The sequence below is a fragment of the Ovis aries genome, chromosome 15 (genome assembly GCF_016772045.2).
Source record: "Ovis aries strain OAR_USU_Benz2616 breed Rambouillet chromosome 15, ARS-UI_Ramb_v3.0, whole genome shotgun sequence".
NCBI lineage: Eukaryota > Metazoa > Chordata > Mammalia > Artiodactyla > Bovidae > Ovis > Ovis aries.
The window spans coordinates 19,265,640-19,276,952 of NC_056068.1; the positions used below are offsets into that span (position 1 = coordinate 19,265,640).

At 41.1% G+C, this 11,313-nt stretch overlaps 1 pseudogene; it reads right to left on the bottom strand.

Annotated features, from left to right (window-relative positions):
- Positions 1-1,288: 1,288 nt before the first annotated feature.
- On the bottom strand, positions 1,289-5,242 carry LOC101105599 (heterogeneous nuclear ribonucleoprotein A1-like; annotated as a pseudogene).
- Between the last annotated feature and the right edge of the window lie 6,071 nt (positions 5,243-11,313).

The following is an 11,313-nucleotide window of genomic DNA, read 5'->3' on the forward strand; positions in this document are numbered from 1 at the left end:
GCACTTCTTATGTTCTTTATACATATTAATTTATTTAATCATCATAATAATCCTTTGAAGAAGGTATTGTTATTATTGTTATTATCCTTATTTTTGGAATAAAGAAACTAAGGAACAGAAGGGATAGAAAACTTGCTTATTGGTACCTTGCTACTGTTTGTGATTCAAGCTTATGCTCTTACTTACAATAATATATAAATACTTCCCACAACAACACACATGTACATACTCACACATATACGTATATAAACACATAAATTTTAGATCATGTTCTATAATTATTTGGAAGCTTCTGTTTGCATTTATCTATATTTATTGCATATTTTCACATTATTAACATACAATAAAATGTGTATATATATAGATTTTAGATTTATTATGGTATCTTGGACTTCTCTTATTAATAAATATTTAATTTGCTTCTACTTTTTCATTATAAATAAAAATGAACATTCTTAAACATAGGCCCCTGTATCCAGCTGATTATTTTCTTAAGATAAATGCTTAGCCCCTGATTAAAGTTTGATTCATTTCCTTCCAATACTTTTTTAAAGAGAGTATTAAATCATTTATTGATTACACATTATAATGGATGATACCCAAGCTTCATTCCCATCTATAACTTTATCTGGTAACATAATTCAATTTAGATATATTTCATAGGATGTGCCAACAATCATTAATAACCAAAAAAAAAAAAAAAAACCTCCATGACTTTGCATGGATGATCCTTTTAATGGTAAACTCCAGGTCACAACACAGTAATTGTTAGTTCAACTACACCAAGGTTCTGAAGACAATAGCTTCTCAACCAAAACCGGTTGTAAATAAATTTCAAATGGAACTTGGCATCACCCTGAAGAAATTCTAACATTACACTGTTGGGGTAGTTTACCAAAATGGCTTCAGAGTAGACTAACTTTACACAGCACATTAGGAAAAAAAAAAAAAAAGACATTTATTCAGCATCATGATCAGACTATTACATTTAGCAATCAACAGCATGGGTGCAAAAAAAAAAAAAAAAACAACTACATTAAAACCCTTTGTTGGAATGCTTTACACTCTCCACAGAACAGAAACTAAAATAACCTGTTATACAATTAGTCACAAGTACAGTCCTGGAGTTTTTTGCCCAAACACATGAGTATTGTCTAAAACATGTCTTCTTTGTAGCAGCGAGGTCCTCCTACCACTGTTGGTGGAGTTCACAAATCTGTTTTAACCTTTAGCTTCCCTGTCACTTCCCTGACCCTCCTCTCCTGCTAAGCTTTTTTCCTAGCAGTAATTAAAACCTTTGGCCACTGCCATAGCTACTGCTGCTGCTGGAACCACCATAGCCACCTTGGTTTTGTGGTTTGACAAAGTATTGGCCTCTACCACCATAGGGGCCAGAACTTCTGCCTCCAGTTTCCTCCTTTCATGGGTCTAAAATTGGAAGATTGATTGCCGTAACTGCCAAAATCACTGTAGCTTCCGCCACCTCCAAAATTGCTTCCATCATTACCAAATCCATCATAACCATTCCCACTGGCACCATATCCATCACCATCATGGCTGCCATCAAAGCCATCTCGACCACTGAAGTTTCCTCCATGACCAAAGTTGTCATTCCCACCGAAACCACCTCCACGACCACCACCAAAGTTTCCAGAACTACTTCGACCTCTCTGGCTGGATGAAGCACTAGCCATCTCTTGCTTAGACAGGGCTTCTCTCACTTCACAGTTGTGGCCATTCACAGTGTGGTATTTTCTGAATGACAGTCGTCTATAGAGTCATGGCCATCAAAAGTTACAAAAGCAATGGCTCTCTTTTTGCCATAGTCTCAGTTAGTCATGATTTCAATCACTTCAATTTTCCTATACCCTTCAAAATAATCTCTCAGGTGATGTTCTTCATGTCTTCTTTAATGCCACCAATAAAACTATTTTTCACAGTTAAGTGGGCACCAGGTCTTTGGAGTCTTCTCTTGAGACAGCTCTCTTTGGTTCCCTGACTCTTCCGTCCACCTTGTGTGGCCTTGCATTCATGGCTGTCTTCACCTTTTCCGCCGTGGCATATGTGACAAACCCGAAGCCTCTGGAGCACTTGGTGTTTGGATCCCTCACTACCACACAGTCTGTGAGCGTTCTCCACTGCTCAAAATGGCTCCTCAAACTCTTATCGGTTGTTTCAAAGCTCAGTCCTTGGATGAAGAGCTTCCAAAGCTGTTTGGGCTCTTTGGGAGACTCTGACTTAGACGTGTGGAGAAGGTGATGGCACCCTACTCCAGTACTCTTGCCTGGAAAATCCCATGGATGGAGGAGCCTGGTAGGTTGCAGTCCGTGGGGTCGCTGAGGGTCAGACACGACTGAGCGACTACACTTTCACTTTTCACTTTCATGCACTGGAGAAGAAAATGGCAACCCACTCCAGTGTTCTCGCCTGGAGAATCCCAGGGATGGGGGAGCCTGGTGGGCTGCCGTCTATAGGGTCACACAGAGTCGGACACGACTGAAGTGACTTAGCAGCAGCAGACTTAGACGTGATGGCAGTGGACAAGGGGGAAAGACTTCAAAGATGCTTTCCTGGCTGTGTCCACGAGCAGAAAATCACCTTCCAATAATTTTTATTTGCGTATGTACATGGTTGAGGTCAAACTGTACCTTGAATTTTTTATCCTACTTTCTAACTTACCAACATTTTATAATAATCATTTTTCCATTTTATTTAAAAATTCTATGTGTTAATACAACAAAAGCTAGACAATAAAAAGACAGTAAAGGAGGCAATGAGACATGAAAAGAAGGTGTCTGTGACAGTGACTTGCTCCCAGTTTTGCTCCCTCAAATCTGCCCTCCACACCACAGCTATTTATCTCTCTAATGTTAAAGCTATCATGATATCCCTTTGCTTACAATTCCCAGTGGCTCCTGCTTCCTATAGACATTATCCTAGTTCCTCTGCAGGGCACACCATGTGCCATATGAGTCAGCTATACTTCAGGCTTGGAGGCCTTGAAGAAACATTTAAGGCTCCCTCCCACACTGTTTCCCATACCCTAGTTTTTCTTTCTTTTTTTTTTTTTTCTTGAGGTTTAATTGGAATATAACATTATATTAGTTCCATGTATACAAAGTAGTGATTGAACATTTTTATATATTTCAAAATGATCACCACAATAAGTCTAATTAACATTCAACACTGCATACAGTTTAAAAGGGCTTCCCTGGTGGCTCAGCTGGTAAAGAATCCACCTGCAGTACAGGAGACCTAGATTCCAACCCTGGGTTGGGAAGAGCTCCTGGAGAAGGGAAAGGCTACTCACTCTAATATTCTGGCCTGGAGAATCAGTCCAGGGTCACACAGAGTTGGACACAACTGAGCGACTTTCACTTTCACTTTCTATCATTTACAAACAGTTGATGTGTCTGTAATGAGGACTTTTATGATCTACTCTGTTAGCAACTTTCAAATATTCAATACAATATTGTTCACCATGGTCACCATGCTATACATTACCTCCTCATGACTTATTTTATAACTGGACGTTTGTACCTTTTGATACCTTTTGCCATTTTACTCACCCCTACCCCACTCCATACTTCACCTCCCCATTGTAGGCAACTGACAATCTCTTCTCTGTATCCATGAGCTTGTTTTTTTAAATTCTAATTCCACATGTAAGTAAGAATATGTGGTATTTTTCTTTCTGACTTATTTCACTTTGCATTATGCCCTCAAGTTTCATCCTCACAAATGGCAAGATTTTGTTCTTTTTTATATCTAAATAGTATTTAGACAGAGAAGGCAATGGCACCCCGACTCCAGTGCTCTTGCCTGGAAAAATCCCATGGATGGAGGAGCCTGGTAGGCTGCAGTCCATGGGGATGCCAAGAGTCAGACACGACTGAGCGACTTCACTTTCACTTTTCACTTTCATGCATTGGAGAAGGAAATGGCAACCCACTCCACTGTTCTTGCCTGGAGAATCCCAGGGATGATGGAGCCTGGTGGGCTGCCGTCTATGGAGTCGCACAGAGTCAGACATGACTGAAGTGACTTAGCAGTAGCAGTATTTAGACATAAAATAAATAAAACACCCATACCCTAGTTTTTGATAGTCCTTTTTTCTGGAATGCTTTCTCTTTCCTTTCCCCCCAGATTAACCTGTTAAAGAATCAACAGTTTAATTATTTAAGCTTCTACTCAGAAATTGTTTCCTCCAGGAAGAATTTTTCCTTGGACTTCACCACACTCTGTGCTGGATATCTGAGCCCAATCTGTGGCATTACATGACACCCTGGAACAAGAAAAAAATTGGGGGAATAAATGCATTCAGGGATAAGGCCAGCCTAGACATTACATTTGAATATTCCCCAGCCTTGCTTTATAGAGTCGAATTCAACTCTGGAGTGATATTGTGGAATTCCATAGGAATCTCGGAACAGAATTTCCCTGGATCATGAGAGATCCCTGGGGGAGGGCAGCTTGTGACTGTCTCTCTTTTTCCATCTCTCTCAATAGCTTGCCAGGTTTCCTGCTACAGAAGTCAGTCTGTGTCTTAGAAGAGTTTTCAAAAAGTTTTCTTTTTTTTTCCCCCCATACAGTTGTGATCACCAATAGTTTTCTTTAGCTTCTGGATTAGATTAGTAAGAAAAATTCCCTGCATGTTAATACTACTTTTATTAGTTCTCTATTCCTTAGTATGAATGAGGGTCTGAAAGAAGGATTCAGTGAAGGAAGAGAAAACGGAACATACTGAAATTTGCCGAAGTCCTTTCTTGACTACATCTCACCCTCAGAGTTGTAACCACCAACCCCAAGAGGGTGAGCCTGGGGATCTGGACCTACAAACCCACCAGTACTTCTACTAGGCCATAAGAGCAATTCCTACACGTTTGCTTTCACTTTCTGCTAAAGCAGCTAGCCAGCACCCACTGGGGCCTGACGTGGCTGTCTAAGCCCCATTCCTCCTCATTTAGAGATCATGCAGGGACTATTTTTGTACCCTACTCTGATATCTGGACATCTCCAAATGTGGTTTGAAAAATTCCTGTTGCCTGAGGATTTGTTGCCTATGGAGGATGCAGCAGCTAAAATCATAAGTAATGTATCTGCCACTCTCTGACTCCTTTGTAACTAAGTTAAGTCACTTATTTAAGCAATCTCTGCCTCTTTATGAATGCGACAGGGTCCATCTATAGCTATTGTTTACCTTAATGTCTTGTTCAAAATCAAGGTAGCCTGTTGCAGACATTATCTCCAGTCCATTTAATGCAGTTTTTTGTTTTTTTTTTTTTTGGGGGGGGGGGGTTGGGGGGGGGGGGGGGGGGGAGGTGTTGGGGGAATCTCTTCATGAGACAGCTTACTGAAACCAGCAACCAAAATAGCTTAGCTCTCGAAGCAAATATCATACCATTAACAGAAGGAACTGGGACCAGAAGCCAGGCTAGGAATTAAGGTTGCTGGGGTGGTATTCTGCTTTCTTATACAAGCTGTGGTGTTTTTGATTAAAATCATTTCACCAATGAGTTTCAATTTCTTCCTAAATTAGAAAACTGGTGCCTCCTTCCTTCTTCCAGAGGCTGATGAAGTGCAGTTGACAAATATCCCCAAGGCTTTGGAGTTACGTAGTTGCTTTTTCTAGCAGCATCTCTTTCTCAGTAAAGATTCTCAGAGGCTCAGTGTGGCTCAGGTAAAAATTGCCTTTCATCTATTTCTTCCTTGCTTTCCAGATAATCTGTGGCTAAAATGAGCAATGCTTAGTTCAGTAAAAAATATTGTTACAGCGGCAGCCATGGAAACAGTGTTTGAGCAGCTTCCCCTTCAGGGAGCTGACTTTTGTGGGATATGCTTTCTTGCTGATTAAATGAAACAACTCACTGCTTTTGAAGCTGAGGTCTGAAATTAGTTAAGAGTATGGGCAAATCTTCCAAAAGAACCATCCCCCACATTTCTCCTCTTTCTTTCCATTAAAGAAAGAGGAAAGTATATCTCAAATTAGGTGTCAGATTTTGCTTTGAATAGAGTATAGGAAGATTAATCTGTTGACCCATCATCTTACATTTGAGTTGTCTTTTCACAGAAATCATGGATAATGCTATTAATGCTGATGCCTTTCTCATATATCTTCTTATAGTTTACCAAAAATGCTTTCCTGTGTGCTGAAATGCCACTGAAGTCTTATGATCACTGGAGAAGACAGAGAGAGCATAATGAGGAAATTCCTGATCAGACAAGGAAAGAGGTTTAGCCATTCTAGCCAACATGGCAAGTAATTAGAGGAGATGGGATGAAAATTCTCACACCTCTGATTGCATTATTCTTTTACATTCGCTGGCCAATCTCCTTGTGCCTGAGGTAGTGAATTCAAGCAGCCAAGGTCAGACTCACATCCAGTTGAGTCTGCATTTGGTAAACTTTCAGCTTTGCCTTTGTCAACTTCCCTGACTAGCAGGGTCTCCCCTGCTTCAGACAGCAGAGCCCTCCGGATGCTCCCTGGGAAGAAGTCTGCATTTGAATTCCACTTTCTGATCTGTCTGCCTTCCCTCCAAAGGACCCTTCCTCTGGGTCCTTATTTTCCTCCAGTTTCCATCATCTTAATTCATCAGTTCTCATGCTTTTCTTTATGGTCTCTGTTCTCCTGGCAACTTCTCTGAGAAGTTTATTTTTCTAAATGTGTTTATAGGGCTGATGAATTAATGAGCACCAGGACAGGGGCACTTCTTTTTAACAGACTCTAATTACTTTGGTTCTAGTAAAGGGATCCTTCACATAACTTTGGCCAACCCAGGAAAGATCAGGAGCCAGGTTCCAAAGTCTTCCTCTGTGGCCACAGTGGAGATTGAAGGAAGGGTGATGATTTTAGGGAGAAGGAGGGCAATAAACTATTCCTGTGAGAAATTGTTTCTTTTTGCCTTTTACTAGAGCATCCTTAGGAAATTGTAGTTCATATTATTTGAAGGATTTAAGCCTTTACTGCCACTATGAATTATCATAGGTTTCTCCCCCTTCTCCATTCTACCTCCCCAATCCTAAATGTTCCAGTAGTTCCCCAAGAGGCTCAGGGCCAGAGCAGGGTTCCTGGTCACTGCAGTCCTTGAAGTCAGACATAGCTGGCTCCTTCTCTCCCTCCGGTGCCAGACCAGAGATTCATCACTGATTCTCATCCCGCGATCCACATGCCACTTTATGAGGTGGGAACAGGGACAAACTCATCACAGTGTGGTTTCCTTGGCCCAGCAAGCATCCAACCCTGCACACTAAGTTTTGTTCCCACTTTATGTAAGAGATAAAATGATGATTATTTGCTTATTTGCTGACCTTTCAAACTCTGTGTCCTTATCAAATGCTCCCATGGAGCAGAGGGTTCTTTGTCCTCAGCAGTGTTGGAGGCCAGCTGGATTGTGGACGTCCTCTCAGGTATATGATGCATTCACAGCTGCAGGAGAAGATGTGTCAGGCCAGCAATAATGCACAACTGTCATTGCGCATTACCAGTCGTCAGAGAAAACAGCCACACACATGACTTGCATTTCTGTGTCAGAAACTGTTTATCCTGAGTCTATGAGCTTAATGGCTTCCTCTTCCATGAAATCTCCCCTGTGTCGCTTCCGCACTCCTCTCTATTTTCCTCTGGGCTCTCACAGTATCCCATGCTCAGCTCTAACGCCTCTTCAAACTGTCTTGTATTTACCCTTGTTTTTAGCTTCCTCCTGAGAGAAACATATACTAATGCATCTGTTAAATGAGTTTAGACTAAAAGTTTATATGAAAAGTCAGATGAAAAATACATCTCATTTTACAAATTAATTCTCATCAGCCAAAAGTGTCTGACGAGAAACAGACTGTGAAGCGTAATTGTTGCTGTTGTCGTTGTTTTGGTCGCTAAGTCTTGTCCAACAGGTGCAAAGAGAATAAAGAAATCATTGTTTAGAGGCCAGTCTCGACTCAGGTGGGAGGACTGCTGATTCCTGGGCTGCTTGTTGATGCAGAGTAAGCTCCTAGAAAGCAGCTAGTTGCTGCTGACAGCTGAGTACAGCCACCTAGACCGGACAGTCCAACCAGGAGAGAGGCCTCAATTAGGGGGTGAAAGCTGAGGAGCATCATAAAGACAAGGCCTGAATAAAATGTAAGCCCGCCTGAACCCTGTGTTGAACCAAAATTGTATCCATTCACAGAGATGGGCTTTTTCTTATATACTTGTTTTAAATCTGCATCAATGCACAGAGACTCAGGCTGTCAAGGAACTAGACACCTCAGAGATGCTTCCTCCCCACCGACTTCTCTTACCAGCACAGTTTTTCTTGGTCTCCTGCTCACCTTCATACACACCTCTGACCCAGTTCTGTCCACACCTGACATGCACACTCATTCAGTTGCTTTTTCCTTTCTTTGATTTGATTTCTACCAGATCTGTGAGGATTCTTCTGATGCATCTGGGTGTCAGCTCTGCTTGCATTAGAAAGAGTTAAGAGAGAACATAAGGGATAGCAAAAGAAATTTGGAGATAATATGGAAATTAAAGGAATTAAGTAACTTCAGTAGAATTATGAATTTCATATACATTGGGCTTAACTTAACTACCACAGGAAAACAATCATATGGATTTGAAACTACAGGGGAAATACTTGAAAACAGTTACTCTCAGATATTTGAGCACTGATATAAGCAATAGTATGGACTTCCCTGGTGGCTCAGATGGTAAAGCATCTCCCTACAATGCGGGAGACCAGGATTCAGTCCCTGGGTTGGGAAGATATCATGGAGAAGGAAATGGCAACCCATTCCAGTATTCTTGCCTGGAAAATCCCACGGATGGAGGAACCTGGTAGGCTACAGTCCATGGTGTCGAAAAGAGTTGGACACAACTGAGCGGCTTCACTTTCACTTTTAATAAGCAATGAATGGAAGGATTTCGCTACACTTTCTATCTGACTTTGGAGCAAAAATGAGGTTAGGGATGTTGACCTGGCATTTCAGTCGCAGTCGCAGTCTCAGTTCAGTTGCTCAGTTATGTCTGACTCTTTGTGACCCCATGGTCCACAGCACGCCAGGCTTCCCTGTCCATCATCCATCTTGGAGCCTACTCAAACTCACGTCCATCGTGTCGGTGATGGCATCCAACCATCTCATCCTCTGTCATCCCCTTCTCCTCTCACCTTCAATTTTTCCCAGCATTAGGGTCTTTTCCAATGAGTCGGTTCTTCACATCAGGTGGATAAAGTATTGGAGTTTCAGCTTCATCTTCAGTCCTTCCAATGAATATTCAGGACTGATTTCCTTTAGGATGGACTGGTTAGATCTCCTTGCAGTCCAAGGGACTCTCAAGAGTCTTCTCCAACACTACAGTTTAAAAGCATCAATTCTTCTGTGCTCAGCTTTCTTCATAGTCCAACTCTCACATCCATACATGACTACTGGAAAAAGCATAGCTTTGACTGGCATTCCAAAAGTTTGGCAAAATTGAATCTGGTCTACTGAATAGCAAGTAACACTCTCTCAACATATTCTTAAAACCTGAGTGATACAGATCTATGCCTTCTTTGTTTCAACAACAGATTTTATTGTTCATTAAATCTTAGTTAAGTGTCTTACATATGCAGGGTTGTTTATGCCAGTTCAGTGAGTAAACAAGAGTGGATTCTTCCTCTCAAGAGCATGACCAGTACTGACCTGAGCCAGCACATCCTACATATGAATTCATACTGGTATTGTATATGCACCTTTCTCTCCACCCAACCAACCAATGTACACATTCACCCACTCCATTCCCTGCCACTTATACATTCTATATTCCTCTGATGCAAGGACAAATATTTTTATAGCTCTGTTTACCCCTTGGTACCAGCAGACTTAAAATAGAACACACTTTTAAATTGTATTTTTCAAAGATGACTGCAGCAATATAGTCCATCCCAGATGCTCTGCTTACAAAGTTATGTTGACCCTCCTTTCATTGAGAAGTAGGGTCTTGTTCCCTCCCCTTGATTCTTAATGGTCCTGTAACTACAACAAAGTGACACTATGTGACTTCTGAAGCTAAAGTGTAAACTGGCAATATGCCTCCCACTTGATCCTTTACGGATGCTTGAACTTGAAACTAGCCACTGTGTTGTGAGGAAGCCTGAGCTACATGGAGAGGCCACAGGTAGGCATTTCCACTGATAGGCCCAGAGGAGGTGCTGAGAACTCAATTATGAGCTCACATCAACATCTTCAGACATGTAAGTGAATTGCCCTTAATTATTCAACCCTTCCCTCCCACTCCTGAACCTCTCTACTGATTAATGCTTATAAAATCAATTTCCTCTGTTAGACCCTGCCCAAATTGCAGACCCAGGAACTAAACAAATGATCATTGTTTTAAGACTAAGTTTTGGGGTGGTGTGTTCAGAAAAATGCCTATCTTCTCCACTCCTTTGATGTATTTATCAGCAATCACATCTTCTCTTCCCAGCCAGACTATAGGTTCCTTAGAGTCTGGAGTTTTAAGTCTAAACTTCCAGAACATTCTTTCATACTATATTTCAGTCAAACTAAATTTCTGCTTCTCTCTGTATTTAATCTTAGACTCCCAGTCTTTATATACTTGATCATCCTATCTCTTTTTCTGTGCACACTCTTGTTTCTATCTATATTCTCCCTAGTCTCATTCATTTTCAAGACTGAGTCACATGCCAGGAAGAATTTCCTGATTCCTCCTGTCAGAAGAGATGCCTCCCTTTTCTGAACTCCAAGAGTGCTATAGATAAATTTTTTTATCAATATTATCATCTTTTGCCTTATATCACAGTTACTTGTTTACAGATGTTTCTCTAATTCTAGACTGTCTTATTTGTCCTTACATCCATTTATGCAAAAGTATCTATGAGAAGTCTAGTACTTGCCATGCAATCTACAAGGCACAGGGTAAAGAACAATGAACAAAGGAAGACGTGATCCTGTCCTGATAGATCTCCCAGTTTAGTGAAGGAAGCACAATAAATAGATACACAAATGTTTGACAATCACTCTCTTTTAAGGGTTTTAACCAAGTCAGTCACACCCAGGACCTAAATGCAATACCCTATATCCTTTGCAGTCTTGGAAGGCAACATGGAATAACCAGAGATATCAGTTTGAATTCTGTCTCACCTGTGAATATGAATCAAGGGCTTCACCTTTCCATGCTTGACTTCTCTCATGGATCGAATGAAGGTAACTTTATCTGCTTTATACTTTTTAAAGTATTAGTGAGAAAACTTCTATGAGCTCTGCATTTGTGCTGGTCACACAACGAAATCATATAGCCCTTTGTCCCCAGCTTCTCTTGCTTAATATAGAGCT